The sequence below is a fragment of the Diorhabda sublineata genome, chromosome 6, assembly GCF_026230105.1.
Source record: "Diorhabda sublineata isolate icDioSubl1.1 chromosome 6, icDioSubl1.1, whole genome shotgun sequence".
NCBI lineage: Eukaryota > Metazoa > Arthropoda > Insecta > Coleoptera > Chrysomelidae > Diorhabda > Diorhabda sublineata.
In genome coordinates, this window is record NC_079479.1 from 13,265,992 (window position 1) to 13,293,288 (window position 27,297).

General features: G+C 32.3%; 1 protein-coding gene across 5 annotated transcripts in view; it reads right to left on the reverse strand.

Moving 5' to 3' along the window:
* Positions 1-27,297, reverse strand: part of LOC130445440 (lachesin-like) — a 102,143-nt gene that overhangs the window by 71,250 nt on the left and 3,596 nt on the right. For 2 of the 5 annotated variants that reach the window (XM_056781052.1, XM_056781056.1), the window contains exon 3: positions 25,600-26,026. The exons of 1 other annotated variant lie outside the window; for it this stretch is intronic. The gene's annotated coding sequence lies outside the window, so the exon portion shown is untranslated. Of the gene's footprint in view, positions 1-14,859; positions 15,164-25,599; positions 26,027-27,297 lie in introns of those variants that run through there. 2 more of the 5 variants (XM_056781055.1, XM_056781053.1) reach the window with 2 other exon arrangements.

A 27,297-nucleotide genomic window follows, 5' to 3' on the forward strand; every position in this document is an offset into this window, starting at 1 on the left:
TTGTTGAAATAATGATTAGGTCTACAAAGGCATTATGGAGAACCTGACGCAAATATCCCTGATAAACAATAAAATCTTCAACTATTGCTACCACTTTCACTGATTTTACTATCTAATGAATAAAATGTGTGAAGGGTGAATAATAATAAACCATCACATTTCGCAACACACTGTATATTATCAAGCTAAGGTCAATACGGTTTCTTAAATCTAACGCTAAAACTTGTACTGACTGGTTTGTTTAACGACCTATAAATTTAAAGTTATTTTCCTAACAAGTGCGGAAAGTGATACTTTCCCGCACGCGACTGCAGTTGTCCCGAACGACGCGGAGCGGAGTTCAGGCAAGCGGTCAAGTGCGGGAAAGACACTTTACGCATGAGTTAGGAACATTATTTTTTCTACGACCGTATATACAAAAAAGTATACCAACCCATTTTTCTAAAATTATTTTATTCCAACAAACATAATAATATACAAAACTACAAAAATATAACTAAAAACTACTAATTATTATAAATATTAATATTGAAAACACAATTTGTTGCATTCTGTAGACTAGTAAGAATTGTTGGTGACGATGGCATCGGTTGCAGGTCGCATAAAGATGACGATGACGGTGACGGTAACGGTTTTAAGTCATATGTAGTACAGAGAATTTTATTTGATATTTTTTTCTTCTGATTCTCGGTGTCCTCCAAATAGCCCTCAGCGACAGTAGTAGACTTCCAGCCACCCAGGCGCTTTAGGTTGGTTATTTCTTCGCCGGAGTCTGCTAGGAACGTTGTCGAAGAACGTCTGAAACTGTGTCCGGTATAACGTTCCGGATTAGGTAGGAGTAAATATGCGGCATTCACTGCTGGCATCTTACCAAAAGTGTTAACGCCAACACATTGAACTGAGCATTTTCTATTCTTATAATGAATAAAAAATCGGCGGTGTGGAATGTGGAATCTGCGTACTTTCAAATAAGTTCCATCATTTATTTCTTCAGATAAAACAAATGATCTTGACGAATGATTTTTGGAATCAGAAATTTTCACAACAATTAGGTTGCCTTTATCTTGAATGTTGTCGACAGTCATATTTACAAGCTCGGATCTGCGGAGAGCGCCAGCCAGTGCAAAAATGGTACTCACTTTAATCATCAGGTATACCTCATCTGGAGCTAGCATAACCTTGGATATATCTTCTTTGGTAAAAACTTTCTGTGCTCGAAAACCAATATTTTTTTGTTTAAGAAACGACGTTAGCTTATGGAAGTTTCCTATATCCAAATTTTGTTTTATTTTTACTAAACTTTTTACCATCGAATAGCGGGACCATAATGCATTAGATTTTAAAACCTTACTTAGGTCTGAAAAATACGCCAGAAATACCTCTTCCTTATAAGTTTTGGCCCCTTTCTCCTTACACCATGTAACAAAATGGTCGTATTGCTTCTCATACCTTAGTCTGGATTTGGCAGGTAACAGTTCGGAATTAGCTTCATTTGCAGCCTTCAAAATGGCTTCGGGAAGTTCTTCGTCGGATGAATCCATTAATATTATTGTATCGGATTCGATTTAATGTGGTTTAATTTAGAAGAAGATTGTTCTTAATCGGTCACTTCCGAAACGTTTTGAACAACTTTGATGTTTTAGTAACAATTACACGCTTGGATTGTCATAGCAACTGATATCAAACCCGGGTGGTTTGATAGTTGTTTCTCCTTTGAAGAATGTCACTTTCCCGCACTAGTGCGGGAAAGTGACACTTTCAAAACTAAAATGCGTGCGGGAAAGTGGGTTAAAACGCACGGACGTAGAAAAATAATTTTTCGGTGTTTATGATTGTAGTTTAGCCTCAGTTCTCCCTATAAGACGATTAATAGGTTTTGGACAAAGACATCGCTTAAACTTGTAGTTTTTTAGGATAGAAAACGTTCAGGACGGCATCGAAAAACCAAAACCGTTGAAGAAGAATGATCATTATTGATCAGTAAACGTGAAAGACGACTTACAGATCTAGAGATATCAGCTCAGATCTACGAATCTTCCTAACCTTCCACAGTGGAAATGAGATTTAGAGAAGTTTTTTAAAAAAGAAAAGTGTATGTGTCCAACAAAGGCTGGTAAAAAGTGAAGGGATTTTAAAGAAAAAAGGTCATAAAAAATATCAAATTAAATACGCTCTGGTCAGCGTGTGATCGGCAGTAAAGCAATTTAATTGAACAAGATATTCAAAATCAATGTCTTACTTCCATTTCACATATTTGGAATATCTTCAAAAATGAATGGAACCAAATAAACGATGAATCAAATTTTGAATATGGATTTGGTTATTATCAATTATTTTATCAAGTTCAGTATATCTCGACACCTATGTACTGGGATCAGTCCTCGTTTATAGAATGAACCTTAACATCCTGTACTATATTTACTATTATGTTCAATTTGTATACCAGCCCTTCGTATAGTCGAAAATATGGCAATTTGAAGTAACGAAGTTCTATTCACATTTGACGTTAGTTCATTATCATCTAGTGTTTCAATTTCTTCCTGCGATCCTCTAAGGAATTTCGAATATCAACATCTGATAAAATCGATACTTAAAAATAGTTTATACGTAAAATGAACTAACCGGGATAAGAAAGGTTAAAGTGACTTGAACCCTTTGTTCGGGATACTCTTTTTTCACATTATAGGATAAAAATAAACTTCATTTTTCATATAACCTCTTATCGAACGATCCATAGGCGGAAACTTTGGGTTCCGTGAGATTTTAACCACAGAAATTGCATTAATAAAAATTGTTATTTTTAGTAGTTTGACCAATACACTACGTTTAATCTCATTATCGACAGTTTTTATTGGTGAAACCTCGAAGATTTCGTAGTTTTAATAACGTGATTGAGTCGACAAGATCTTCAGTTCTTTTTCGAATTATTACAAGATATATTAGTATACAGGGTGTGCCGCGAAAAGTTTTGATTATAAAAGTAAATATCAACTTTTTTATTTTAAATCTAATTTGAATTTTAGATTGAATTCATGCACAATTTAGGAAAAATATAGTGTATTCGAGATATTTTAGATTTTTTCATAATTTATATGGAAACCCAGTGAACAAAGATAGTCGATTAGGACGAGATCAGGTCTGTATAGTGGGCACTGTGGACAAGAACGTTGTCATGAAGCCAACGCACACCTCGACTGATTTTGCCGCCCCCCTTTTCGATAATTTTTGGTGCAATACCTTCGCAGTCCCAAAGTATTGTAACCATCACTTTTTTTTGTAATTTTTGTGACTTTTTTTGTTTTGCCAGGGGTTCCCTTTTGGATATGGGATCACGCGCTCTAGAAATTCTTTTGTATTTGGCACCCGGTTTTGAACAATTTCTTCCAATCAGTTATTTGATGTTTGAATTGTTGAAAATGATGATTTGTATTGGTGTAAATCTTACTTTAGTCAAAAATTTTGACAGCGCACAACTCAATTCTAGACATTTTTCAAAAAAACTTGATTGAGTCGTCTTTACTGTATCATAAGCTTGCTTGAAATCCATAAATACGACATGAAGGCCTATTTTTCACTCTTAGCTTTTATCCAAGATCGTCTTTAGGTTAAATGGCTGATCCGTGGGTTCTCTTCCTTGGTATTCTTCTTTCTTGGTACCCGTTGAGTCTGTTTTCCAAAACCTTAACCAAAACTTGTACACCACATCCAGGAATGATGTCCACATCTACTTTTATTGAATATTGGACATTTTTTTTGACATTATTTTGGATTGGACTGGACGCACAAGCTCTGAGCTACTAATAGAGAAACTTTTTTTTAGATATAAAACGAGATTATGTTTAAAAAATCCATATTTTACATAGTTTCGTGTCAAACCATCTACGTTTACTTCCTTAATAAAACAAACACGTTTAACAAATGTCATAAAAATAAAAAATAAGTTTAACCAAAATCTAACTGATCTTCTATTAAATTTTTGTTTATAATTGGTCCTGGTAAAGAACAAAAATTATTAAATAAGGATATTACAGGAGCCATCTAATATTTAAAGTGACTTTCCTACGTTGCAAGTCGCTTATTGATATCAATATTACCAACCGAGGCATGTTGCGACGAAAAGCAACCAAAACCAACGAAACATCGACCAAGAGACAAAACTAATATTAGGATAAAAACAGGATTGGACTAGTTATGGTATCACAAAAAGCTATAAGCGAAAAATTGCTACGAGGGTTACTAAATATTTATAATTGGATTGTTTTCCAAAATATTTTCCAATAAATTTTTGCATGGGTTTGATCAATTGTCGAAGCATTTTCCATTCAGATTGAGGTGGTTTTTTGTCAAATTATGCAATTTTTTAAGTGGATTTAGCACAGAAAAAAAATTTTCAAACGATACGAATTGAAATACCTTTTGAATTTTATTTCTAATCAACTTTCCTCGATTCTTTTTGACATTCTTTTGATTAGGCATCAAAAAGCTTCCAAAAATGTGGCAAAAATAAGTAGTATCACAGCGTTTTTCTCGATCATATTTAGACTATAAAAACTTGTTTAAGACATATTCAAATGAATCAAACTTCACTCTAATATACATAATTCAATTTTTGAACAACATAAAACATCAACCTAATTAACGGTCACGCAAATTAACAAAGTTTCGTTAGTTTCCGGAAAATTTTGAAACAAAAAATTCCCATAAATAAACGAAAACAGTTTTTGGTTTTCTTTCATAGTATGGGTCAGTACACATCTGGATTCGAGGTTGTTTCGGAAGAGAAAACCTCATTAGTGCCAACGGGGGTTTGTGGAAAATTTTATACTCGGTAAGAAAATGAAGTAGAGAGCTTGTTGATGTTAATACATTTGAAAGAGACCGCTGAGGATTAAAGCGGTTTCTCAAAATGACGCTTTCAAATTCTATTGTAATATTTTTGATTCGATCAAAATTTTCTCAATAAGGACTAAAATTATAGTTGTATTTGATAGCATTGAGATTATACAATGTTCGAACAGTTTAAATACGGCCCACCCTATTGTTTAGTAGTTAAGAAATAAATGTAAACATTCACGTGGAAGAAGTCTTACCGCTGGAATTATTTTTCATGAGATAAGGTTCAAAACATGTTATTTGAACGCTTCAAACTCTTCTTCAGTACGTATTTTGAAGTATCAGGCATCGATGTTTTCCGGTATGATTTTGGATAACCTTCACTAAATTCATCCTGTATCGAAGTGCTCCATCACTAAAAGTTAAACCTCATCGGCACACCGTTGGTGGTTTAATCCACGTCGAAAGTCATAGAGAAACAGCACTCGTATTCACGTTCACCATTAAAAATTGTCAAACTTTTAATGGTTATGTCAAATTTGACATATTCACATCAATTTTGTTATCTTTCAAAACTTAAGTAGCAACCCTCGTAGGAGTAAAATAATATTTCTTTCGAATATATCTAATATTCTGGCCCGAATACAACAATTGGGAATCGACAAGTAGCAGCAAGCACTTTGGACCTGACCTCCGACATTCAAAGCAAATTACACGTGTGAACAAACGTTCTTTAGCCACACGTTACCCGTTAGCAATGTTGCCGATACTTTAAAGATTTCGTTAAAGGTTGGTGGTTCTTTATGAGTTTTCAACACGTTCGTTATATTCCGATCCCAGTTATTTAAATTTATTCCCTTCACTGTTCTATAATTTTTGAGTCGATTTTCAACGTATAATGTAGCTTGGAGCTCTGTTTAAGACCACAGTTCGGCTCCTAAACATAAGAAGAAAGCAGTTCGTTTTATAGACGATCCAGAGTTGATCAGAAAGTTGGACAACCTAGAGCATAGAAGAAAGTTATCATGGTAAACGCTCTAAACATCCCGCGTAAAGCAGTTTCTAGTAGAAATGGTTTATGAACACCAAGTTCGTCTGCAGATACCGAGAACTCCAATTTTCAGTTTTACTTCAGTGTTGAAGAGATCACTTTGATTTTGGTTTTGCACTTGGTATCAATATCTTTTATTAGGTTAATTAGTTCTTTTTCTCTCAATACTTCCAAAACGTCATTAGATTTATTTGATACAAGTGACTTCTTACTTGATCTGACAACGTTGCAGCTCTCCCTCTTGACCCACTCCTCCAAGCACGCTTTTATTCGCTTTTTATCGTTTGTCGGAGGCGACTTGATTTACTGTCAACTGGTTTTTGATAGTTATTTCAACATCGGATACGTTTTATGTTGATTGAGGTTATGTATCGGTGTGTTTCTTATCATTACCGTTGAGGGTTTACGTTGATAATGATTGATGAAACGATGCCAATAATTATCTTAAATTTCCTTCAGTTTCTCGTGGTAGATCAAATACTATATACAACCCCCAACAATGATTCCCGAACAAATCTGATTTATTGCTCAATTTGCTGTTGCTAATTTACAGGAGGCGATCAAAATTAAGGGAGTCACACTATAGTCAGGATTAATTTGAAGGACCGTATCCTGGAGAACGGCTGCATTGCTTCGAAGACATAAATTTGAAGATGAATGAAGCTGTTCAGATTTCAACTCTTCGTTGTTCCGAGTTAATAGTAATCCCATTCGACTTTCAGTTAAACGGGGGTGTATAAACAATTTAATTAAGCAAAAATTTTAGAAAAACACGAAATTGTTCATATTGAAGGATCCTATACAAGAATCCTTTGCAGAGGTCTGATCTGATCCTGATTTTCCAATTTTTGAGCATGTTTTAGTAAAAAATCGCAATTTTGAAAGCAACATTTGGAAAAAGAAGATAATTGTTACAAAAATGGTTGTACTAAATAGGAAAGTGAAAATTTCTATTACAAAAAATACACTTCCGTGATTTTTTTCAGATTTGCATCCAATTTTGGAAGACGTAATCCAATTGAAAGACCTTCGAAAAGGCAAGAAGTCGCAGAAGACACAATTAATCTTCTAAAGACATGTAACTGGAAGAGAGCAACTTTTGATAGAAAGTCAAGGCATGCAGCAGACTGTAGCATCAAAAAAAGAGAAGATGAGAACCCTAAAAATACGTTTAGGGATCTGAAAATGAAAAAAATGAATACCCCACCAGCTAATATTTGTTGTAATCATATGTATAAAAAATTCACTTGAAAAATGACGAATTTGTAGGTAACCTACATTATAGTGAATGCTTCATTCTCAGTATCCACCAAATCTAACTACTTTTTGTTCCCAAATCTGTTAAAACTGATTTGGCAAGGGCAAGCTCGAAATTTGGGGAATTATTCTTAAAATAAAGTCACTTTGTAAAAAACTGAATAAGAGCTTCAATAATATTCTCATTTATACAAACCCACTGTATTATCGGCTTCAGTATAGTTTTTTTCAGTTTTATTGCCTCCTGAAATATACCTGAACGTGAAATAACATCCAGGTGTATGATTAGAACTGATTTGGTAAGGAGTTCGAAATTTGGGGAATTATTCTTAAAATAAAGTCACTTTGTAAAAAAACTCAATAAGGGCTTCAATAATATTTTCATTTAAACAAACACTCTGTATTATCGGCTTCAATATAGTTTTTTTAAGTTTTATTACCTCCTGAAATATACCTGAACGTAAAACATCCAGGTGTGTGTGTAGAAAGGAAGTCCTGTATCCTTTATAAAGATGTATGTTGTATTGAACATTGGTTAAGGCATTATTCGAAAGTATGGAGGAAAATAAATGTCCCTGCAGGCGTGAATTTCCATATACACCGGAGTGATTTACACTTTCCATGATCTCCATGCCATCATCATTTTTTTTGTTAGAAAATCTTAAGGAATAAAAAGTCAAGTGACGCCTGCGGCATCAGAAATTCTTATAGGTCTAATTTTGTTATATAGATACGAGGTTTGGTTATTATGATATTTTTTATTAAAACCATGCAGGAAGACTTTTTATGCCAGTTCCTTCAGAACGTGTTCACGTAGATCATTTTGACGGCAAAACAAAAAAAGACAACGGCTAAACTGGTTTGTCTACAGATTCGTTAAACAGCTAAACCTAAATTGCATTGTACTCAAAAGTTATGATAAAAAATTTTGCCATCTAGAAAATTATTTACATTATTTATTGATTTTAGGAAAACATTTGACTATGTGGAACATGCTTTATTATGGGAAAAACTATTCGATGTTGGGTGGGTACAAAGATTATTACGATACTAAGAATTATCTACGATTCAGCCTTAAAATTTAAGTCTCAAATAGAGCTTAGACAGAGCCTTAGTCAGCGAGAACAAGAAGCGAGCCTCTTCCAAGGAGCTATTCTTGTACTCAACACCCTGTATAACAGCGTTGTTCTACCTACCTTCATATAAAAAAGCTCAGACGAGCTTCTTTACAATAAAGTAAACTTTAGATTTCCTTCTAAGGATAAAGCACGAAAACCTCAAAAGGTACACTCATAGATCACTTCTTGATCTGATCCAGTTGACTTACATCGAGAATATAATGAGGATGGTTCCAAAAGAACCTGGACTAACAAAGAAAACACAAAAATTTTGGGATGTTCAATAATTTCGATACTTTTTTTATAATGAGAATCGTCAAGCTTCTCAAAAATAGCCACCTAAAACATCGCCTCCACATTGTTGGAAAATCTTTTACCACAGAAAATGATACGAGGAGACTAAATCTGGCTAATAGGGTGTATCAAGTATCAATTCAAACTTCAAGATAGTCAATGAAACTTCTCAAAAAACCGACGCCATAACCTTGTCTGTAAATGAATCGATCTTTGCCTTCTTTGGAGCAGGTTCTGGTACCGCTTTATGGATTTTTGCACAACATTTTTGGAGTCTCCACCTCATTTGATCCACCAGTAAGATGCTGGTCTTCGCAGGTCGTACGACCTCGATTAAACTTTAAACTTTCAGTGGACGATCATCCAGTACCACTTTGTTGATTTCTAGAATCTTCACCTCTTTTGCTCGACCACTGGTCTTCGGTTTCGTTCAAACTCTGTTACTCTGTGTACTTCTGGGACCATTATAAATATATACAAAGGAACAATGAAAAAAATATTACGTAAAACCTACACCAAGTATATTTACGCCTTTATCTTATATCAAAAGAAAATTGCAACAAATCTTTCCATTACCTTTCTATAATTGCTCGTTAATGCACCTTCAGTAACCCCCAAATATGTGAATAAAACAAAGACGAGGATAAGACGTATGTAATGGAACTTGTAAGGTATCGAGTATCGCCTGTTTAGAGCCAATATTTCCCAATGGAAATCCTCCAATCTGCATTTGCGTCTCTAAGTTTTCCACGCTCGTTCGCGTTTCCCGATGGCGAGCTTTACAAGAAAATATCTTTATATAGAAAACGTCGTCTAACAAGAAGCTTTCTCCTTTGTTTAGTATCTCATTTATTCTGTTTTATCATTATTCAAAGAACAACGAACTTTCGAGTGGATATAAATTTAATAAATTCACAAAAGAATAATACTGTCTGAAGCGCTTCTCTGAAGACGGTGACTTGATTATCAAAACGTGCATTAGACACTGTAATTTTAAAGATGGTGGAGACGCTACTTTAGTTGTTGTGAAATTACGGTAAGAAAGTTTCTACACGGTTCAGGATGAATTAAATAGCAATAAGCTGATTAAGAGTTCATAATTTGTCTACTTCTATTAGTGCTGCTGCAGGAAGATGCGGCGAAAAAGATGAAACAAAGAAAGAAAAATAGGAACAGCTAATCAAGGAACTAGGCAAGGATATATGAGGAAAAGTTACTGGATACTAACAGGGAACTAAAACCATAAAGATCACGGTCAAAACAAAAAGAATTGTCTTCAACAACTTCGAAATGAAATACAAAAAACATTTTTTAACCATGTTGAGCTCCAAGGCACCAGGATCTGAAGGGTTAACGGTTGAAGTACTGAAAAAATCATTTGGGGTTATACCAGACAATATACTTCAAATTGTAAACTAACTGTTGAGTTCACAGGCATTTCCAACAAAATGGAAGGAGGAACCAAAAAGACTCAAACTAACCCTTCTGGAAACTCCCGGAAAATTATATGAAAGACTACTCGTAAATAGAAATCGATAAAAAACATATGACCCCCGAAATTCAATATGGTTTCAGGAAATAAATGTCGACAACTACACGATGGAGAGGATCAAAGAAATGGTAGATGGTACATGAGAATAAAATCAGGAATAATTAGACATATATGTACCATGGGAGTACCAAAAGTTCAGTTTAAAAGAAATCGTCGACGAGAAGTTCTAGAAGAGCGTAATGCAGAAAATTCCACAGACGAATTTTCTAATTTAACATTTATTGTCACTTTCGTAATTGAATAATTACAGGGAAATTACATCGTAACGTAGATGGTCGGTTGGTAGCACTGATTTATGTTTGACAGTTGACTTTGGAAATATTTGAATTTAAAAGTTCGTTTAATCATCCTTTGAGGGAAATATCGGGTGAAAACTTTTATTTATTATATTTTTAGTCCACTGTAAAACGGTTTTTAATTCAGTTTTCCATCGATTTGCTTGACATTTTAATAGTGGATAGTAAATACCCTAAAAAGTCTACCCTAGGTTTGTTGAAATTAAACGTAGAAAAAAGCACAAATTATTTAGTTTTTTCGAAAATTCGATACTTTTTGATTTATTCGTCATTGAAATTTTGTTACAAACAAAAATATTTTCAATTTTTTACAGCTAACAATTTATTTTTGGTTATAATCTTATTAACCAACATAAAATTCCATCATTTCATGAAAAAAAACATAATTTCTTCTTTAATTCATTACAAATAATAAGATCAAGAAGTTTAAATGGTTTTAAAGAAAATATGAAAGATAAGTTAAAACTGCTAATTAATAAAAAATTAGGTTTTTAATTGACTTTTTTCTCAACTTCACTACTAGCAAAAAAATTTGTTAACTGTAAATTTTTATTATAATTTATTGTAAAAAATGTCTTGAAATTAATATGACGAATAATGCATCGTCAGCTGTCAAAATGGAACTGTTATTCAGGTGCACCAACCCACTATAGAAAATTACCAAAAATCGTTTAAATATCTAATAAATGAAATTCAAATCATTATAAAAACTCTTGAAGGATTAAAGGATATACTATACCAAATATTCGTTTTTTTTACGCAAAAAAGATCATAAAATAATAATTAATCTTTCATAACCTAATAAATGCGAGCAGTAATGAAGTTTGGGATTAAGAAAATTAATGAGAAATAAGATGAATAACGAACAATACAACTCGTGCATAATATCCTTCAGGATTATTATTAATTACATTTGTTTCGTACTAGATGTTTTCAGTATATTTATAGGTTAAGGGCGTACGAAAATCGTCTGTTCCCGATTAAGATAAACAGTTTCATAGAAAAATATGTTTTTCTATGAAATGACATCCATAAATAGTGCTACAAATAAAAACAACAGCCAAAAACGTAGATAACTTGCAGGAAGTGATGGTATGATTAAATTAGATTCACCAAAATCCAATTTTACAAGTGGAGTATAGGCCACATTTTATAGATGGCGTTCGGTAATTGTTGAGAATGCAAAAAAGTGATTTCAACTAAAGAAGAACGAAGTGCGTTTCCATCAGGACACACACTATTATTTAAAAGAATTGAAACCATCGCAGGACTGAATGTATTGATTTAAAAATAGACTTCTCATCAGACAACCCCCGTAGATCATTTTTTTCGCATGTACGTGTTGATGAAATGCCTTAATTTTGAGATATATTACGATTTAGTGACTTCTCCTCATGTTTACTAAAAAACGACTCAATATTTGATACCTTCATCAATTCGATTCAGTCATCAGTCAATTCACAACCTAATGATTGTTTTTGTGAAATCCTCGAATATCGTAATCCATCATTTCAAAATCAATTTGTCTCGCGAACGCATTCATGCGAACAAATGATTCTGTCAATGTCCCTCGACTTTTTTTTCCCGGAAGAGTTTGACGCGAACTTGTAAATTGGTTTCCTCGAGATCTAAATAAAAATTAGACCGGTTTGAGCTATTTTCTCAAAATAATGAAAAGAAAGTTTCAATTCAATGGTAAAAACGCGAAAATTGTTTATCTTAATATTAAAATTTTCTTCCTATACGAGGGTAGTTGTAATAATACATATTTAATATAACACTGAATCGGATGGACAAGTGGATGGCCGATTGAGAGTTGTCGATATGAAGAAGTTTCCAGAGGGTTTACAACAAGTAGAAGAATCTATACATGGTTTGCAAGGAATGACAGTAGAATCTACGGGGGTTATGCAATAATACGTATATTATATGGCACTAAATCGGATGGACAACTGGATGGCCGATGAGGAGTTGCGATATGAAGAAGTTTTAAAAGTTTCCAGAGGGTTTACAACAAGTAGAAGAATCTCTAGATGGTTTGCAAGGAATGACAGTAGAATCTATGGGGGTTATGCAATAATACGTATATTATATGGCACTAAATTGGATGGACAACTGGATGGCCGATGAGGGGTTGCGATATGAAGAAGTTTTAAAAGTTTCCATAGGGTTTACAACAAGTAGAAGAATCTCTAGATGGTTTGCAAGGAATGATAGTAGAATCTACGGGGGTTATGCAATAATACGTATATTATATGGCACTAAATCGGATGGACAACTGTATGGCCGATTGGGGGTTGTCGATATGAAGAAGTTTCCAGAGCACGTATTTTCAATGTCCCTCTCCCTTTAAAGAGAAAGCTCTTGAGCAAGTTTCTTGTATATCTTTTTGATTAGTATTTTATAGGAACAAAAATCACAAGAAAATAGATTAGCTATAGCAAAAAACATGAACTAACTAAGCTCTATCCGTATTATACAGAATAACTATAATAAAAAAAAGGAATTTTTCGGATTTGGGAAATAACTGGACTACAAAATGAGTGCCGTTGAAGGAATTTATACTATCTTGACAGTTCATAGTTAAATATTTAACGTCGACGTCTTTCGAACGTCTTGTATTAAATCTTTCGAATCCATTACAACAATTAAACTTTCAGGGAATTCAATTAAAAAAATTAGATGGATCGTTGATTCGGTCCAAAACAAGGAGGATAACTTAGTTGGGGGAATTTCGAATTTCGTACGAAAACAGCTTCTACTCAGTTAGACAACTGAATATCATTAATTAGGAGAAAGTTTTGTTCAAAGTTTGATATGGTTTTTACGCTCAGTTTCATATTTCAAGAAAAACCGGGTACTGATAAACGGATTTATGAACTTTTAATAACCAAATCGATTCTTTATTAATTAAAAAGGCTCCAATACCGAAAAGGCACGTGGATAAGAAATTTAATTCGCAGTTGTTTGGTGAGAGAATCAGAAGGCTTTTCTTTGTGCACTAGGTATCTCTATTCATTGCAAGCAGACGTTGAAATAGCAAAAATTTTGGTTACAACAAGAATAGGTTTTGGTACCATTGGTGGATTTATCGATCCCAATCTGGGAAGTAAATCCGCTTCATTATTGCATCGGGCACCGAAACGAGCTAGATCTTGAAGATATCTCTCACCAATCTAGAGTTATGGCAGCTCCGCTCTCGGATCTGATTACTAGGTTTTTATAGATCGATTCGAAAATGTTTCCCTAGCGAGGTATTGCGATTTTCCGTTCGGGAAATTTTCCAAAGTTTCCCGTTCTTCTAGAACGATCATTTTTTTATTTAATATGTATGCAAATTTTTGATTATTCCGTCTGAGTTGCCTCTTTCTCTCGATTAATATTTCTCATGATTATATTTCCTCGAAAAGAAAACTCATTGTCTCACTGTTCATTTCAAGACAATGATATATCTCCTTTTATTGTCCCAGTTTACTTTCAAGACCACAAACATCTCCCATTGCATAAAAAATACACCTATTAATAAAACATTTTTCAATGTATTCAATATTTAAAAGAGATTATTAATTTCTTCTTGTATTTGTTAAACAAAGTTAAATACACTGGGTGCTCCATCAAAATTTGAATCTACTAACTACTCCAAGAGCCTTTTTTCATCACTAGAAAAACGGCATCAAAGTTAAAAAGAACTAGGTAATGACATCGTGGGACAAGAATTACCTGGACCACCTATGAGAGAGACATTTTGTTTCAAAAACCATGTCAATTTGTGATATATCTTTAACCATTTCCACCAATTTTGAATTGAAGACTAAATTAAGATGATTTAATGTTTAGAGAAGACATACAAACAAAAAAAAACGATTAGTAGGGATTCTCGGAAGACAATTCAATCTTGAATTGCAGAATTTGGTCCACCTCATTAGGACCATCATCTTGTGGAAAAGAGGAGGAAAATAAAAGGAAGACTACAAGTGGGAATTGTATACAGTAACCACAAAAATGTCGAATCCCAACAGGACATTAATCTGAAGACTTAGAAGAGTACAGCAAGACGCAACAAATCAGGAGCGATACCTCTAGAAGACTCCAAGCGTTGAGTACCTAAACCAACATACAAATGAGCTAATACAAATGGTTAAGACAACAAGAAAGAAATAACGAAAAAAGATAAGTGTCTGATAATTCGTGAAGATTGGTAGAGTAAGGACAACCAATATTTGCCAGAAAAAGAAAAGAATTGTATAGCACTACCCAGATGAAAAAAACAGGATAGTTGGACACTTCCACGAAACCTTTGGAAGTAAATGTAGAAAAGACCGAGGAGGTGACGCTAGGAAGCTACTTTCGTGAACCTATTGCAATACGTTTGAGCGAAGAAATCAAGCAAAAACGATCGCATTTGGCTAAGAAGAAAGTGCATTGCCAAAATTAATGAATTGAAGTTTGAATTGTTACCTCATGCACCTTATTCGCCAAAATTAGCTCCCTTGGATTATTTTCTGTTACCAGACCGCTACAATGTTCTGGCAAACTTTAAAAAGACATATTGAGCTCGCGGAGAAGTCAAGAATACCAACACTCCTTCATTTGCCATGATTTTAAACCACTGAATTAATCAACATTTTTCTGTCGAAATTTTCGAATCTTCCTCATCATAATTGTTGAATGATCCTTTGTCTTCAACCTGATATGCTTTACGACGAGGTTGATACGTGGTGCAGGACCTTCTTCAACAAACCAGGTATCACGTGACTTTCCTGAAAATCGCCGAAGAGGTTAGAAATCATATATTTAAAATATTGGAGGCATCAAAATATAAGAATTCTACTGTATTATAATTTTTGAAGATGGTTAGTTCCTCATGGGAAAAAAAGGAGATTTATTTAAAGTAAAAGACATAAATCTAACTCATCGATAATGAGCTAGTTTCCACAGCTTATCCTCAGATATCCTCTAATGAAGATTAATACAACTTAGGGTTGTTACATCCCTAGTTCAACCGATTTCCTTTATATATTATTATTTTATTTACAGCTTACAGCATGTGGAAATAATTTTAAATGACAGTTCTCGTTGATTTTCATCTGACTATATGTTAAAAATTTCGAAAAATATCACAGTTTACAAACTATTCAATGTTTCAAGTTTCAATCATATAATACCGAATAATTATATCAAAATATGTATAAATTTCATCCCTTAATAAAATATCCAGTTTTTGGTTTTATTTTAAATTTGAATTTGTGTAGTTTGGAGTATCTCGCTTATCATGCACATGCCATTAGTTCCCAACAACTTTAATGAAAATCTACGAAAGAGAATCGTGCAAAACTATGAAACGAATAAAACAAAAATGGAAATCTAGAAAAATATCTCTTGGATATGTGAGTAGCAATGGTGGTAATTGAACATACGAGGGTCAAAAAACCAGATATTTTTCGGTACACCTAAACCAGTGAAGATTCCAACTTTTTTAATCCTTTTTCTCTTTACGTCTTCATCTTGTTGAAAAATTCCTCTTCCTTCAACCTTTTCAGACCTTGATAACACTTTATCTATTTATGACGATCCACCTCGATGAAATACTCCAGAATTCCTTGGTATTGCAGGTCCAAATCCTAATGTGTTACCTGATGAAGGTGTGTAGAAGTCTTTTTGCCACATGAATCGTTTAATTTTATTGTGCAATGTACGAATACGAAAACTCAATTATATTTTGCAAATCAGCCACATCTAGATTTTAAAAATTCGTTATCTTACATGTTATAACAAAATAAACTAAAATATTCTTCGAATGTCTACTAAATTTGGACCTCAATAAAAACCACAAACAGATTTCCATCAAATATTAAAATTCTTGAGATTTGCTGACCTCTCGACAAAGTCACCAGCAGTTTCTTCTTCCTGACGACGTGGATTGACTATTTCGTGGAAGGCGTTCAGAAGAAATCGAAAGATTAGATGCAAATGCGCCATTTCCTAAACGACGTCAAAGTCAAATTTAAATTCGTGGCGAACTTATTGTTCATACTCTTTCAACGTTGCCACCTACTCATTTTCATGCCCTACAAGACCTGCACTGCGTATGTCAAACTGTTTCAACCGTTATAATCATTTTTTTATTAGTTTTCAATGTAGATTGATTATTATGACTTACTGCGTACGTCCGAAAATCGCTGGGATTATTTACTTGAAATAAAAATGTTAAGAAGCTAGGAAATGGTGAAAAATCGATGGGGGATAGATCTGATGAATACGATTGGTGGGTGTTTTCTCAAGTTTGCATTAGATCTCATTTTTTTATCAAATCCAAGTTGTTTTCCCATCTTTTTGTCATCTCTTTCAATGTCTTATATAAAAAGCGTATCACCGCTACCATTAAGTCGATTGGCAGAAATTTCGTTATTATTTGACCCCCTTTCATTCAACTCCCAGCTCTTTGGCTGTGCTGCTATCAATTTATTTAGTTAAAAATGATTTTTCACGCGGTTTGCAGTAAGAATCTGTTCATAGAATCCTGCCTTTTGCAATAGATATTTGGCATTATCCTTGCTAAGTTTGTAATTTTTTTGATGCTCTTTCAACTATTTCAAAATTCAAATCCATCAAAACTCCATCTAGGTACTTGAACTCTGAACTCGCTTTAATCTCAGTTGTTTCAAACTCTATATTCAAACTTTTTTAAGAAGATCCAAGAAGCGGAATCCAAGTAATGGATTCCACCATGAGAACTGATGGATGATTGCTGCATCCTGTCGTGTTATCATCCTCTTACTCTCGAAAACCAGGAGGTCCACGGGGATTATATCTGCCACAGCTATAACATCCTGCACCATCATAATCGTTTTAAAAGTTTTCTTCATTCTCATGGCATCTGATCAGACCTCCGTCCCATACAGATGAATTGAGTAAATCGTCGCCATCAATTTTCTTCGGTTAATATGTTCCTTAAGCTCTCGATAGCTTCTTGAGCTGTCTTTCTTATATATAGCTATAAAATCAACTTCGTATCTAAGATCACTAGATCTCACTTGAGCGATTCCAACGGTAATTTGTTATCGTTTTTTCCCTATTTATTGAATAATCGTCCACAACTTGAGTCAAATAGACTTAAATTCCGAAGAGGTCTTCAAATACCTCTAAGATGTCGATCCACCAGGCCGAGATGAAGGCGTTCCTTATGTCTAATATTGCTAGAGAATTCGATTCAACCACCTCGCATTAATTTTTGGTACAACACCCTAAAGATGTCACCCGTATTCATTCCAACATTGATAATATAGTCAGAATCAATATACAAAGTCAAAAATCATCCCTAAACTCAAAATAGATTTTCTTTGAAGCCCTTCACCGCGGCGTGAAATTATTTTAATTAATCCGAAAGACGGGATCAATCACACGACCTCAAACTTCATCTGCGCCGCGTACATTTTACCAACTAACTTATTCCTTATGAGGGTATATTACGAAGAAGTGAGTGAAGGTGTTTTAATGAAGTAAGAAACGTCCTCGGTTCTATGGAATACATTTATCGGATGGAACGATTAACCTGAAGTCAGCCAAGTAAATAATTGATTTAATTAACTCTTGGAAACCGATGAGGGAGCTGCAGATGATGCTCATTTTAGAATTAGAATTGACTTTTGTCTGAAACTGGGGATATCAAAGTGTTTGTCTAAGATATTTACATTGTTTTACAGTAGGTGCAAAGCTTAGCCTTGACGAGGAGCTTGGTTGGAAGCGGCAGTAATCGAGGAGTTGCTTTTAGAGTTTAATGGTGAAGAGAGTTGCTTCATGGACAAATCAAAATACATTACAGTTTTGTGGTAGAAACTATAAATAATTTCGAAATGTGGGAATGTGGCACTCAAAAAAATAAATTCTGGTAGGCCAAGAACCATTAATAAAGAAAATATGATTTCAAATTTACATTTTTTTCTTTAACATCATTAATCTGGAATACGGATGGCGTTACGAAAATTTTTTACAGAGCAAACCCCGAATATTTCTCAATTTCATATCTCTCCTAGATAAAGGATCACCTTTTATTTTCAAACACACTATATAGAGCTTCAATTGATTCTAAATTAGTGTTCAGTTGTGTACAAATATTGTTAAAAAAATCTAATATCATAGAAAATGAATTGAAATCAAACAGTGTATTGGATAAACTCATCACGATGTTTTGATTATTAAAAAAACATTGTTTTAAACACAAATTTCACATACAATTTTGATGTCAGTAGTACGTGAAAACCCAAAATAACAATAGACGGTAATTAATATTTGGTTTCAATATTATTTAGTTTAGAAATTCGCTTGAAAATATTTATATACCGTACGATAATTTTCAAAACATAGGATGAAAAATCAGTAACTCCATGTTATTATTTTTGTTAATCAACTGTTTTATTAAAACAAATTAGTTGTACGAGAGTTGCTCGATAATTTTTATAATTAGATGTGGGTTTGAAGCAATTCCATTTCGATTGAGGTACCTCCAAAATCTGTGATTCGATGTTTTGACTGTTCAAAAACGTTTTGGTTTAAACTTATGTGTCATAATGGAAAATCGTCATCTGCGATTGGTTTCCTTGATGTTTTGACAAACAGAGCATTCAGAATTGGCCCTAATGGAACGGTAGCGAGAGGTAAAGTTATTTCGAAAAAGCAAGTGACCGGCCATTTGATTCGTGCGCGAACAGCTTTTATCTCGAAAGACCCATAGTCGATTGTTGTTTCAAGTTTATTTGCGTAGATTCATAATTTTTCATCGACATCATCATCATCTTCATCATCTGCAGCAGTGTTGCCATATCTCAAAATTTAAGTATCAAATTCTCGTACTTTTACTGATTTTTGTTGATTTTGTGGTTTGATTTCTTGTAGTTAATTGTATCCAGAACCATTTTTCAGGGAATAAATTTTCATTATTTCGTATGAAACAAGCAAATTATGTTAATACTAGGTAATAATTGTTTAAAAAGTAGAAGACACATTCCAGAAAATACCCCATAAAATTATTACTATATACGGGAAAAGATTATATCGATTTGATTTCAAATGGCAAGTGATTTTGCACTTTTTTGCATTGTAAAATAATGAGCCTTCAACTAATTTTGAACATGGAGTGAGTAGGAGTAGTAGGATTCAAGAGTCAGGATTTTTAATCTCTTAAAGGTGTCCCTGCAGTTTAGTCGGAGTTTCTTTAGAAATATTACGAGAACTGACAAATTTCCAATTATAATAAATATCTTTCTCAGCTTTAATTGTCTTGTGATAAATTTTCCTGTATAGTTTCACGTAATTTTTGAAAAAAAAAACACTTTCCAAAAATTTCCTTAGGCGAGATAAAGATCGCTGGTTCTTTGCAGATATACGTAAACTCTTAGTGGACCAGAAAGCATGTTTTAAGTCAGTTGTTTGATAACTTTAGAGAAATAAACTTTTCTACTACTTCATTTTTATAAGATCGATAGAAAATGTCATTTTTTCGCAAAACTCACCTGCCAAACAACAAGAGAAAATGTATTTAAGCTCCCAGTAACCTCGAAATATCCATACTTAATTTACCATTAACCGATCATTGAAAAAAAAAATTTAAACACGTGCTTTCCACGGTAAATTCCTCGTAAATATTTTATCCCGGAACGCTAAAAACACGCAACGTTTCAAAAAAAGAGTCGCGCGGCAACTAGAAATCGGATGCTGCGGAAAGACAAACACGGATTTTCCTTAGTGGCGGGAATTACTGAAGCGCATGCTTCAACATAACTTCTTCGCCGTCAAATTCACCGCCTACTGCCTCTTGTTTCGATGGAAAAAATAATATATATATATATATATATATATATATATATATATATATATATATATATATATACATTTTTGTTAAATTCTTTTCATTTGTATTTAATTGCGAATAGACTTATGTAAAATGTCGTCTGTTTCTTCAATAATTCGGAAAATTTATTTTAGATATTTTATTCAAGATACCCCATTTATTTCATATAACTGAAAATTAAGGGATGTAAAACCCTAGTTTGGTGTTACATAATTTTACTGGTACCCTAAAGAACTAATCTCAGCAATTTGACTATTCTCGTATTCCTCCACCCTTCAACCCTTCAAATGAATTTATAGTCGCGGTTTCAGGAGCATCAACTAGTATAATGGTAACCGGACGGGACTGCGGGATATATATATATATATATATATATATATATATATATATATATATATATATATATATATATATATGTACAGAATGTCCCATTTGACTAAAATTAGTGTTTTCTTAAGTAATACGTTTAAAATTTTCAACTCAATTAATGGTTTTCAACAATCTGTAAATCTGTAAAGGAAAATCCTACTTTACAGCTAATTACTAACTTTCTGTATAAAATTATAGTCCAGTCAGTAGAGTCTGGAACTGCAAGAAAGTAAAAACTTTCCCTGAACTTTTAAATCCATTTTCATGAGTGGAAGGTTAGTTTTATGGGTGATTATTACGAATTGGGGCCCCAGGCAAAAATCGCTCCAAGAAATTTTCCCCATCTTGAAAATAGTTTATTAGATAAAACCAGATATTTAAAGGTAGGGTAAAGTTTGAAAGAATTGTGATTATTTAAAATATTCATGCCCTTTTAACACCCATATCCACGCCTTATCTTTTAACACCAATACCCACATAATACACCATAAAACATGTCTATCCCATGTGTTGTTTAGAGAGGCCCAACCTATCCCTAAAAATCGTGTTTTTTTCGATAAAACCTCATAAAACATGTTCCCTCAAGTTTAATTATCTAATTCTAACTAAAAAAGTAATTTCCGAGGGAAAAAAAGTTTTTTGGAGAGACCTAACATAACCTAAAAATCGTGTTTTTTTATAAAACCCCATAAAACGTGTCCCCCCACGTTTAATTATCTAATTCTATCATTCATTCATATTCAAGTGATTTTACAGTTTATTTTCGTCGTGTTTCTAGTATCATTTATCGAAATATCATCTCAATCTGACAGGTAGAGATGTCGAATTCTCGAAAATCGAAGAAATCTATGAATTTTAAGTTTGGAAAGACATGCGGTATAATACAAGAATGTAGATTGGGCAGTTGGATGAAGAACGATGCTTTTGGACGCATGCTTTTGACAGATTTACGGTCCACGTCCGCTTGCGTATGTTCACAACTCTAAAAAAAACTGTTCTTTCATACTTTCTATTATTTCATGAATTATTTCAGTATGAACTTAAAGCATGATTTACAAAGAACTTTGACAAAGCAATTTGTATACTCAATAAATACTATATTTTCTACTAGTAATCATCGTGGTTTAAACATTTTTTACAAATACGTGAATGTATTAAAGGGTTGTAGTGATACAAAATTTGATGTTATTGTTCTAAGGAGTACTAAATTTGCTACCAAACGTTCTAAATGTATTTTTTAAAGGTTTTAATTCATAATCATCGTGGTTTAAACATTTTTTACAAATACGTGAATGTATTAAAGGGTTGTAGTGATACAAAATTTGATTTAATTGTTCTAGCACTTAATTTACTACCAGATGTTCTAAATGCACTTTTTAAGGGTTTTTATGCGTAATCATCGTGGTTTGAATATTTTTTACAAATACTTGAATGTATCAAAGGGTTGTAGTGATACAAAATTTGATTTAATTGTTCTAGCACTTAATTTACTACCAGATGTTCTAAATGCACTTTTTAAGGGTTTTTATGCGTAATCATCGTGGTTTGAATATTTTTTACAAATACTTGAATGTATCAAAGGGTTGTAGTGATACAAAATTCGATTTAATTGTTCTCAAGAGTACTCAATTCACTACCAGACGTTATAAATGCACTTTTTAAGGGTTTTTATGTATTATCATCGTGGTTTGAATATTTTTTACAAATACTTGAATGTATTAAAGGGTTGTAGTGATACAAAATTCGATTTAATTGTTCTAAAGAGCACTCAATTCACCACCAGACGTTCTAAATGCACTTTTTAAGGGTTTTTATGTGTTGTCATCGTGGTTTGAACATTTTTCACAAATTCTTGAATGTATTAAAGGGTTGTAGTGATACAAAATTCGATTAAATTGTTCTAAAGAGCACTCAATTCACTACCAGACGTTCTATATGCACTTTTTAAGGGTTTTTATGTGTTGTCATCGTGGTTTGAACATTTTTCACAAATTCTTGAATGTATTAAAGGGTTGTAGTGATACAAAATTCAATTAAATTGTTCTAAAGAGCACTCAATTCACTACCAGATGTTCTATATGCACTTTTTAAGGGTTTTTATGTGTAATCATCATGGCTTAAACATTTTTTACAAATACATGAATGTATTAAAGGGTTGTAGTGATACAAAATTTGATGTTATTGTTCTAACGAGTACAAAATTTGCTACCAAACGTTCTAAGTTTATTTTTTAAGGCTTTTAATGCATAATCATCGTGATATAAAGATTTTTTACAAATATGTGAATGTATTAAAGGGTTGTAGTGATACAAAATTTGATGTTATTGTTCTAACGAGTACTACATTTGCTACCAAACGTTCTAAGTTTATTTTTTAAGGCTTTTAATGCATAATCATCATGATATAAAGATTTTTTACAAATATGTGAATGTATTAAAGGGTTGTAGTGATACAAAATTTGATGTTATTGTTCTAACTAGTACTACATTTGCTACCAAACGTTCTAAGTTTATTTTTTAAGGCTTTTAATGCATAATCATCATGATATAAAGATTTTTTACAAATATGTGAATGTATTAAAGGGTTGTAGTGATACAAAATTTGATGTTATTGTTCTAAAAAGCACTTAATTCACTACCAGACTTTCTAAATGCACTTTTTAAGGGTTTTTATGCGTAATCATCGTGGTTTGAATATTTTTTACAAATACTTGAATGTATTAAAGGGTTGTAGTGATACAAAATTCGATTTAATTGTTCTCAAGAGTACTCAATTCACCACCAGACGTTCTAAATGCACTTTTTAAGGGTTTTTATGTGTTGTCATCGTGGTTTGAACATTTTTCACAAATTCTTGAATGTATTAAAGGGTTGTAGTGATACAAAATTCGATTAAATTGTTCTAAAGAGCACTCAATTCACTACCAGACGTTCTATATGCACTTTTTAAGGGTTTTTATGTGTAATCATCGTGGTTTGAATATTTTTTACAAATACTTGAATGTATTAAAGGGTTGTAGTGATACAAAATTCGATTTAATTGTTCTCAAGAGTACTCAATTCACCACCAGACGTTCTAAATGCACTTTTTAAGGGTTTTTATGTGTTGTCATCGTGGTTTGAACATTTTTCACAAATTCTTGAATGTATTAAAGGGTTGTAGTGATACAAAATTCGATTAAATTGTTCTAAAGAGCACTCAATTCACTACCAGACGTTCTATATGCACTTTTTAAGGGTTTTTATGTATTATCATCGTGGTTTGAATATTTTTTACAAATACTTGAATGTATTAAAGGGTTGTAGTGATACAAAATTCGATTTAATTGTTCTCAAGAGTACTCAATTCACCACCAGACGTTCTAAATGCACTTTTTAAGGGTTTTTATGTGTTGTCATCGTGGTTTGAACATTTTTCACAAATTCTTGAATGTATTAAAGGGTTGTAGTGATACAAAATTCGATTAAATTGTTCTAAAGAGCACTCAATTCACTACCAGATGTTCTATATGCACTTTTTAAGGGTTTTTATGTGTAATCATCATGGCTTAAACATTTTTTACAAATACATGAATGTATTAAAGGGTTGTAGTGATACAAAATTTGATGTTATTGTTCTAACGAGTACTAAATTTGCTACCAAACGTTCTAAGTTTATTTTTTAAGGCTTTCAATGCATAATCATCGTGATATAAAGATTTTTTACAAATATGTGAATGTATTAAAGGGTTGTAGTGATACAAAATTTGATGTTATTGTTCTAACGAGTACTACATTTGCTACCAAACGTTCTAAGTTTATTTTTTAAGGCTTTTAATGCTTAATCATCATGATATAAAGATTTTTTACAAATATGTGAATGTATTAAAGGGTTGTAGTGATACAAAATTTGATGTTATTGTTCTAACTAGTACTACATTTGCTACCAAACGTTCTAAGTTTATTTTTTAAGGCTTTTAATGCATAATCATCATGATATAAAGATTTTTTACAAATATGTGAATGTATTAAAGGGTTGTAGTGATACAAAATTTGATGTTATTGTTCTAAAAAGCACTTAATTCACTACCAGACGTTCTAAATGCACTTTTTAAGGGTTTTTATGCGTAATCATCGTGGTTTGAATATTTTTTACAAATACTTGAATGTATTAAAGGGTTGTAGTGATACAAAATTCGATTTAATTGTTCTCAAGAGTACTCAATTCACCACCAGACGTTCTAAATGCACTTTTTAAGGGTTTTTATGTGTTGTCATCGTGGTTTGAACATTTTTCACAAATTCTTGAATGTATTAAAGGGTTGTAGTGATACAAAATTCGATTAAATTGTTCTAAAGAGCACTCAATTCACTACCAGACGTTCTATATGCACTTTTTAAGGGTTTTTATGTGTAATCATCATGGCTTAAACATTTTTTACAAATACATGAATGTATTAAAGGGTTGTAGTGATACAAAATTTGATGTTATTGTTCTAACGAGTACTAAATTTGCTACCAAACGTTCTAAGTTTATTTTTTAAGGCTTTTAATGCATAACCATCATGATATAAAGATTTTTTACAAATATGTGAATGTATTAAAGGGTTGTAGTGATACAAAATTTGATGTTATTGTTCTAACGAGTACTAAATTTGCTACCAAACGTTCTAAGTTCATTTTTTAAGGCTTTTAATTCATAATCATCGTGATTTAAAAGTTTTTCACAAATACGTGAATGTATTAAAGGATTGTAATGATACAAAATTTGATGTTATTGTTGTAAGGAGTACTTAATTTGCTACCATTTTTTAACGTTTTTAATGCAGAATCATCGTGGTTCAAACATTTTTTACAAATACGTGAATGTATTAAAGGGTTGTAGTGCTACCAGAAGTTCTATAGGCACTTTTAGACAGTATAATTATCAAAGTATAAACATTTTCTCCAACGAAGACTAAATTTGTTACTTTATTTATCATGATAATGATAAAAAGTACTTACGTGGTGGATATCTTCACCTTTTCCATGGTCGCCTCTGGACTTCTATTTGCCTCCATAAACATTCGAAACGCGACCGAAGTTACCGAAAAACCCGGCGGTATCGATAAAACACAATCATAACTAACATCGGTCTCATACATCACATGATCATCTCCATAATACAGACTCTAAGTCCACTACGTTAGAGCAACTTCGAGCCAGTACCCGTAATTTATAGGGAACTAATTTTAATATAAAATCCGATTTTGTTTAAAAATTTGGAGAAGAAAATTTATATTTAAAAGCTTTTCACAATTTTTTTTTCGTTTTTTGGTTTGTTGATACAAATTATTTATTAATTTTTAATTGTTGAATTAAAAGTCTAACGGTTTATAGAAAAATCAGGTTTACCCAACAGCACTGTCCTTGTAGTTCAGGAAAATCTTACCTGAAAAATAATTATCAAGAAGACCATTCAAATCACACGATGTCTACAGGATGAAATACAAGAAAATTCTACTAATAATGAGATCAAACTCATGCAGATGGAAATATTTTTCATTTAAATTTGAATTTAGGTAAATACAACTGAAACAAATGTGAAACAAATGATTTTAGTTTAAAAAAAAATTGAATTAGTATATTTCTATTTGCGCTTGTATATTCTTACAAAAATATAATATATGTTCTATAGAAAATTTTTGTGAGTAAAATTCCTATTTTATTATTCCACTTATTGAAACAATCTGTATAATATGAATAATTTATCCAAAAATATATAATACTACATAGACAATTTGAACATTGTGTCAAAATTTTACGTTTTTTCCTTTTTCATCAAGTTTTATAATTGTTTAATGCATTTTCAGATCTTTTTCAGTTTATCAACGCGAATTTATTGAAAAATAGAAAAGCGGGTGTCAATTATAAAAAATTGTTAAAAATTTTCAACATTAAGTTGAAAACTGTTTGAATATTCATATAAAATGAAATTTTTCAACAAATTTCTCGTTGTTCCAATACGTTTGGAGATATTCTCTGGATTTTCCACACCACGTATTGAAAAATGGGAATGCGCATGTCAATTATATGAAAATGATGAAAATTCACAAGAAAATTGTGTAAATATTGATGAAACATCGAGTTTTTTACTGGTTTCATGCAATTTTAGATATTTGTCAGCTTTTCCACACGAGTTATTGAAAAATAGAAAAGCGGATTGTCAATTATAGAAAATTGTTAAAAATTTTCAAAATTAAGTTGAAAACTGCTTGAATATTCATATAAAATGGACTTTTTGAACAAATTTCTCGTTTTTCCAATACGTTTTGAGATATTCTCTGGATTTTCCACACCACGTATTGAAAAAGGGACATGCGGATGTCAATTTTATGAAAATGATGAAAATTCACAAAAAATTGTGTAAATATTAATAAAACAGAATTTTGGAAAATATTCCCCACTAGTCCTACGAATTATTAGATATTTTCCAGAAATTCCACACATGATAATTTGGAAGCAAATTAGGTATATATATAAATGATTTTCCAAGAAAGAAAAGTTGTTTAAACATTTTGGATCTAATTTCATTGCTTGTTCAATACATTTTCCAGCTTTTTTACACAATTTAATGGAAAATGGATATTTGTATGTCAATTATATAAAAATTATAAAAATTTCCACAAAAATGTTGAAAATTGTTTAGATATTGATATAATA